Below are 6,501 nucleotides of genomic sequence, written 5' to 3'. Positions count from 1 at the left end.
GTTTGAGCTTATAGTGTCCTGCTCTCTAAATATTTACAGAATAGTCTATATATATTGAAGAATAGAGATTCCTGATACAAGACGGATCGGTAAAAAGAGTCTCAAATCCCCACACAACTGTGATGTGTCTTTTGATCAATAATGTATTTGTATTTTTATTCAAACGTACTTTAAATTATCAGAATCGCCATAACAACAACAATGCAAAAGCACTCATGCAAAACAATTATTATTTGCAAGTTATCCGTAAGAACAGAAGTTTTTCAATTGATTATATTTTTCATTGTGCACAGAAAGAAGAGAAAAATATAAAGTTTTGAAATAAAATCTTAATTTAAGAGCTGGCTGAACAGCGTCTTTAAGAGATTTCCAGGATTATATAAACAAAGAGTGCATTCAGCCAAAAACACACCGCAAATTGTTAACCCCTATTACTATGGTTGCTGTTTCACCAATTTAGATTTATTTCGTTCATTAATGTATAAGAGATAATTAGATTGTTAAAGAGTTTGAATTATTTATTTTAAATAAAATCATAGTTAAGTAGATTATTAACACTCATAACTATATTTACCACGCTTCTAGATTACTTCAATTTCGTGAGTAGTAAGAGTGTTAAGATGAGTATTTGGTATATATCTACTGATATATTTTCAATCTACCCACTTTCTCAGTCTAGACGTCTCAAACGCTTGCAAATCATGGGAAGAATTCAAAATCCTCTAATAATAATAGTAATTATCAATGACGTTCTATATACGAGTACATATAAACATATTAGTCGCAGTCTGATGGCGGAACGTCAAAAGTGTGCTTATTCTTCAAAGGGCCCTTAAATAGGACCCTATCGGCAATGACTTTCCGTACACAAAATACAATGTTGCTCATTATTTTCACTGGTACTTTAAAAAAAGAGCGACTCTTTAGTTTTCATATCTGACTGTGTGCTTGTCGCGTCCTTTCATCTGTTTCAATCTGACAATCGAGAGAGAAAGGGATGTGAATACTTGTCAGTAATTGTACCATATTTAATGAAAATATATTCCTTTAACTAAATATTTACGCTTTTTGCCAACCCATCTTATACGAATAAAATAAACTTACCGGTGATAAGCCACACCATCTTTTTTTTACGTCGTGAACGTAAATACACACATACAAAATTGGGCACATTTTCATGGCACACTTAGACTTGGTGATTGACACACAGTTGACACACAAATATGAAGAAAAGTGTGGTTACATTGTCTTTAAGCATCGTTCCGTTATTGCGAATGAAATGCCGATTTATAAAGAACGTCATTGCAAATTTAACGTTAAAGCTACAGTACCTACCTTGCTAGAAAATCAATGCACGTCCCTGAAATAGAGTTAGTTACAAATATTATTTATTTCAGAACAGGGTACAGGGAATTTTGAATTTGAAGCAGTGGCTTTTGAATGTACGAGTGTCGTGTTTGCAAAATATGCCAGCGGACAATAATGTTTCCCAGCTCGACCACAAATCAGAGGAAAATCAAATTTTAAACGTTGTGTCAGTGATTGTACTGAAGTGCACGATGTGGTCTCACATAGTACGTGGCATAGTTTATTGCATGAAGCCGTTTTATGGATTCCGGGATTTTTATTGAATGTGTTGTACCGTATATAGATGAAGCATCCATGAGCTTAACCTATATATCTATGTTTGTCGTTTTATTCAATTATTAATAGATATTATTTTAAAATCATCAATAAAAAAAGTCAACGAAGCCATTCTCAATTCTAGTGTTTCTTCAAATTTTTATCTAGATCTACAACGTCTATGAATTGCTTATAACTATTTTGAATGTATTCTTAAATATTATTTTAGACCAGCTTATAATATTTTTGAAAAAAAAAATATCAAAAAAACAACCGATACTCGTAGGTGCATAAATTTATATGATGAATATAGCTGTTTTTTTCCGAGTCATGGATGTTAATTTGTATTTATGTATGTTTAATTAAGTATATCGTATTAAATATATCGTTGTCTTGTCCCCATAGTACAGGAAATGCCTAGTTTGGGCAAGATAATTTATCTAAAAGTGTGTCAATATCAATATTATATTCTTATTCTAACTCAACAAAAAGTCCGTTTTAGGTCATTATTATTGTCATGAGACATACTATTTTTGTAAATTTTCTTCTTAAAAATTGTAATAGATTATAAGTGCACCTTCCCCAAAAATTTGAGTCAAATTAAATTTGGGTCATTGAAACAAAATAGAAACAATAGTATTTCTTTTGATCGATAAAAACAATGACAGATGCAGCACCCTGTCACTTAAAACATGTGAGCTTGATCACAAAAAACATAAAAAGTAAACTCCATTACCGTAATGGAAAACACTGGGCTTCTACGTCGCTACATTTTTCACACCGTGAATAGACGATTCCGCCCTGCAGGCTTTGTTCAATTTATTACTTATCATATCAATGCAACATAATTCCCTTTTAGTGATCAACAATATGTGATCAAAGGTAGTAATAGGATTTGATGTTCATCAACCTTGAAAAACCTTAAATAACTTAATATTAATGAAATAAAATGTTTTTTCGAATATTAGTACCTACTTGAATTGTGACGACGAAAAGAAAATAAAACATATTATATAATATAAGCAATACAGATTTTACATTGAATATCACAACTAAAATTCAAAATTAATCTACTTATCTTAAAGACATAAGTCAGTACTAATTTAGGAGAAATACAATTATCATTAATTAATTATATAATGTATCATTAAATAAACAATTAGGTTTTTAAAGTAACCCTCACTTCATTGATTAAATACACAAATAAAATTTGGAAACAAAATCATAAATCGATGCGGGATTCGAACCCGTGACCTCTCGCGTTCCGTGCGAGTGCTCTTCCAACTGATTTCGATGAGTTCGAGTGACGTATCGTTGATAAAATCTTATATATTAAGTCAACTTTCAGGTTCTAGATTCATCTACAGGATCTACTTTACAGTAGATAAACTGCTCTATGTCGCTCTTGCAAATCCAAAGAATTTGTTTTGTTTTTAAAGTGATAATCCTCACTTCTGGGATTCAATTCACAAATAAAATTTGAAAAAAGAGCAGGGACATGACAATAAGGGACGAGACGAACAGGACGTTCAGCTGATGGTAATTAATACGCCCTGTCCATTCCAAGCAGTGCCGCTCAGCATTCTCGAAAACCACAAAATTCGGAGCGGCACCACAATTGCGCTCGTCACCTTGAGACGTAAGATGTGGAGTCTAATTTCACTAGCTACGGCGTCTTTCTGACCGAAAACAATAATACTTACACATTACTGCTTTACGGCAGAAGCAGTCGCCGTTGTGGTACCCATAATCTTGTTATATCTGGGGTTTCCAATAAATGTTTCGCCACAGTATTTTGAAATCGTTGGACTCCAGCAAGGAGTGTGTATGCTCTTACTAACTGAGCCAAGTCATGTTGTGGCATTAACCGAAATCGTACATTGAAATTGAAAGACGGAATTTCTAATCATATATATAAAATTCTCGTGTGGAAGTATTTGTTAGCAGCTCCTCGAAACGGCTAAACCGATATGTACGAAACCCGGGTGGCTTAATATTTTTTTTAATTTTGGACAAGATTCAGCATTAAAAAATGCGTACAACTTCAAATTTTCACCCACCTACGATCAACACCTATTTTTATATTACTCTGTTCCAACCACAGATCCGCAAGAGGGTTGCAAGAAGGCAATGGAATATAATAATTATTGTAGTAGGATAAATTTTATGTACGATATACTTTGTAGGTCTAAGAATCGGTCGTTAACTATTTTTTATGCCCCAAATATTTTAGTTATTGAATTTTTTTGATTACTATAAATGGCAATACAACGTTTGCTGGGTTAGCTTGTATTTGTATAAATTTAGACATTTTTTTCTTCTGGAGGCGGTTCTCGTAAATTCATCTATATACATAAACGTAAAAGTCCTGACTGACTGATTCACTCACTTAAATCAACGCCCAGCCCAAACCAATGAACCTAGAGAGCTGATTTTTTCACAACAGGTAGTTTACATAACCCAAGTATCCACTAAGAAGGGATTTTTGAAAATTCTACTTTTAAAGGGGTGAAAAGCGGGTTGAAAGTTTGTATGGTGATGGAGTGAAATTAAGATACTTGAAACTTTGCGTATGGACTCCTTATTACAATACAAGAAAATGAATTTCAGAATTTAAAAAAATTCACCCCTAAAGGGGTTAAAAAGGGGTGTAAAGTTTGTATGGGGATGGAGTAAAATTATAAGTAAGAGACTTGAAACTTTGCGTATGGACTCCTTATTACAATACAAGAAAATGACTTTCAGAGTTAGAGAGAGAGTGCAAAGTTTGTATGAACCGATTTAGATGAAATTTGGTATAGCGATAGTTTGAGACCAGGGGAAGGATATAGGATAGTTCTTTATCCCGGAAATCATCCCCTAAGGGGATGAAATGGGAGGACTGGAGGTTTGTATGGCGCTACAATATTTAAACGAAACCCACGCGGATAGAGTCGCATGCAGAAGGTAAATAGGGGTGCAAAGTGTTTATGGGGAAACTCTTTTTTTGAGCTATAAAAATAGAGGGTTAAATAGATTTTTTTGACATTTGGTTACATGTGTGGTATGGAGTGCCCACCTAAATTTTTTTTAGGGTTCCGTACCCAAAGGGTAAAAACGGGACAGTATTACTAAGACTACGCTGTCCGTCCGTCTGCCTATCTGTCTGTCTGTCTATCTGACTGTCCGTCACCAGGCTCATGAACCGTGATAGAAAGTTGAAATTTTCACAGATCCTTCTGCCGCTATAACAATAAATACTCAAAACAGAATAAAATAAATATTTAAGTTGGCTTCCATTAAACAAACGTGTTTTTTTGCCGTTTTTCTCGGTAGGGTCTATACGATACATTCAAATAACACCGAGTGCTACCACCTACGCTTATTACTACATGAGGTTAGAGGGCCGACATCCTTCGAATATTTAAAAACTGTCAACGGTATCCTCCATCCAACATCTCAGTTAGCGTGTAACACCCTTGGACTGCTAGAGGACGATAAACATTGGGACAGAACTTTAGAATAGTTTAACAAATGCTTGATATAGATCGAAGATGTGGTTTTAGCACAAGCTGGAAAACATTTGGATCAATTCGGTTTACCTTAACCAAAAAGATCCGCAGCAAACCTGGATAATCGCGAATATCTACGAGAATAAAATTATGACCCTTGCGCCCTGGGAGAGGTAGTATCGCATCACGAGGAATTATTGACAGACGAACAGGCAAATGTTTATCAACAAATTCTAGCCAGCATTGAAAGAGAGATTGGGGACATTTTTTTCTTAGATGCTCCTGGTGGCACTGGAAAAAGTTTTGTTATAAATTTAATATGAGCAAAAGTAAGAAATAACCGGGGTATCGCTTTGGCTGTCGCGTCATCAGGAATCGCTGCCACACTACTGGAGGGAGGCACAACTGCCCAGACGGCTTTCAGGCTGCCTCTTGAATTACTTTCTTTACTTACAGACTTATTAAATCTTAATCATAGTGAAACTCCATTGTGCAATAACACAAAAAAAGCAACACAGCACAAGTGTTGTGCGATTGCAAAATTATAATTTGGGACGAAAGCACTATGTCGCAGAAGGAGGCCTTTGAAAAGTTAAATAGAACCCTAAAAGACATCCGTGGGAACAACTTCACGATGGGAGGGATCACAGTTTAATTAGCTGGAGACTTTTGTCAGACTCTGCCCGTAGTGCCAAGCTCTTTAGCTGACGATGTCAAAGCTTGCATTAAGGCGTCAAATATTTGGCCCTTAATTAAAAAACTAAACATTACAAAAACATGCGAGTGCATCTTAAGGGCGACGTGTGCGCGGGGAATTCTCCGATCTTTTGCTTAAAATAGGGAATGGAGAATATCCGATAACTGAGGGCAAAATTGTAATTCCACCAGAACTTGCGTCAGCTGTGCACACCGTTCAAGACCTAATAGCCCGAATATTCCCAGATGTCCAAAACCTGCCCGATAAACCCATGGAGTGGTTGTGTGAACGTGCTATTCTGAGTCCTAAGAACGACCAAGCTTCTGTCATTAATGACACTTTATTGAAGGCGTTCGAAGGCGCAAAACTTCATTTTTTATTTTTTTTTTGGAATAGGAGGACAAACGAGCGTACGGGTCACCTGGTGTTAAGTGATCTCCGCTGCCCAGACTCTCCTGCAACACCAGAGGAATCACAAGAGCGTTGCCGGCCTTTAAGGAAGGTGTACGCGCTATTCTTGAAGGTACCCATGTGGTATCGTCCCGGAAACACCGCACAAGAAAGCTCATTCCGCAGCTTCGTAGTACGAGGAAGAAAACTCCTTGAAAACCGCACTGTGGAGGACCGCCACACATCCAGATGGTGGGGATGGTATCGTAACTTGTGGCGTGTCGTGCGAAGGTGATATTC

This window comes from Leptidea sinapis, chromosome 8 (genome assembly GCF_905404315.1).
Source record: "Leptidea sinapis chromosome 8, ilLepSina1.1, whole genome shotgun sequence".
In the NCBI taxonomy this organism is placed as follows: Eukaryota; Metazoa; Arthropoda; class Insecta; order Lepidoptera; family Pieridae; genus Leptidea; species Leptidea sinapis.
Note: the sequence above shows the minus strand (reverse complement) of the source record.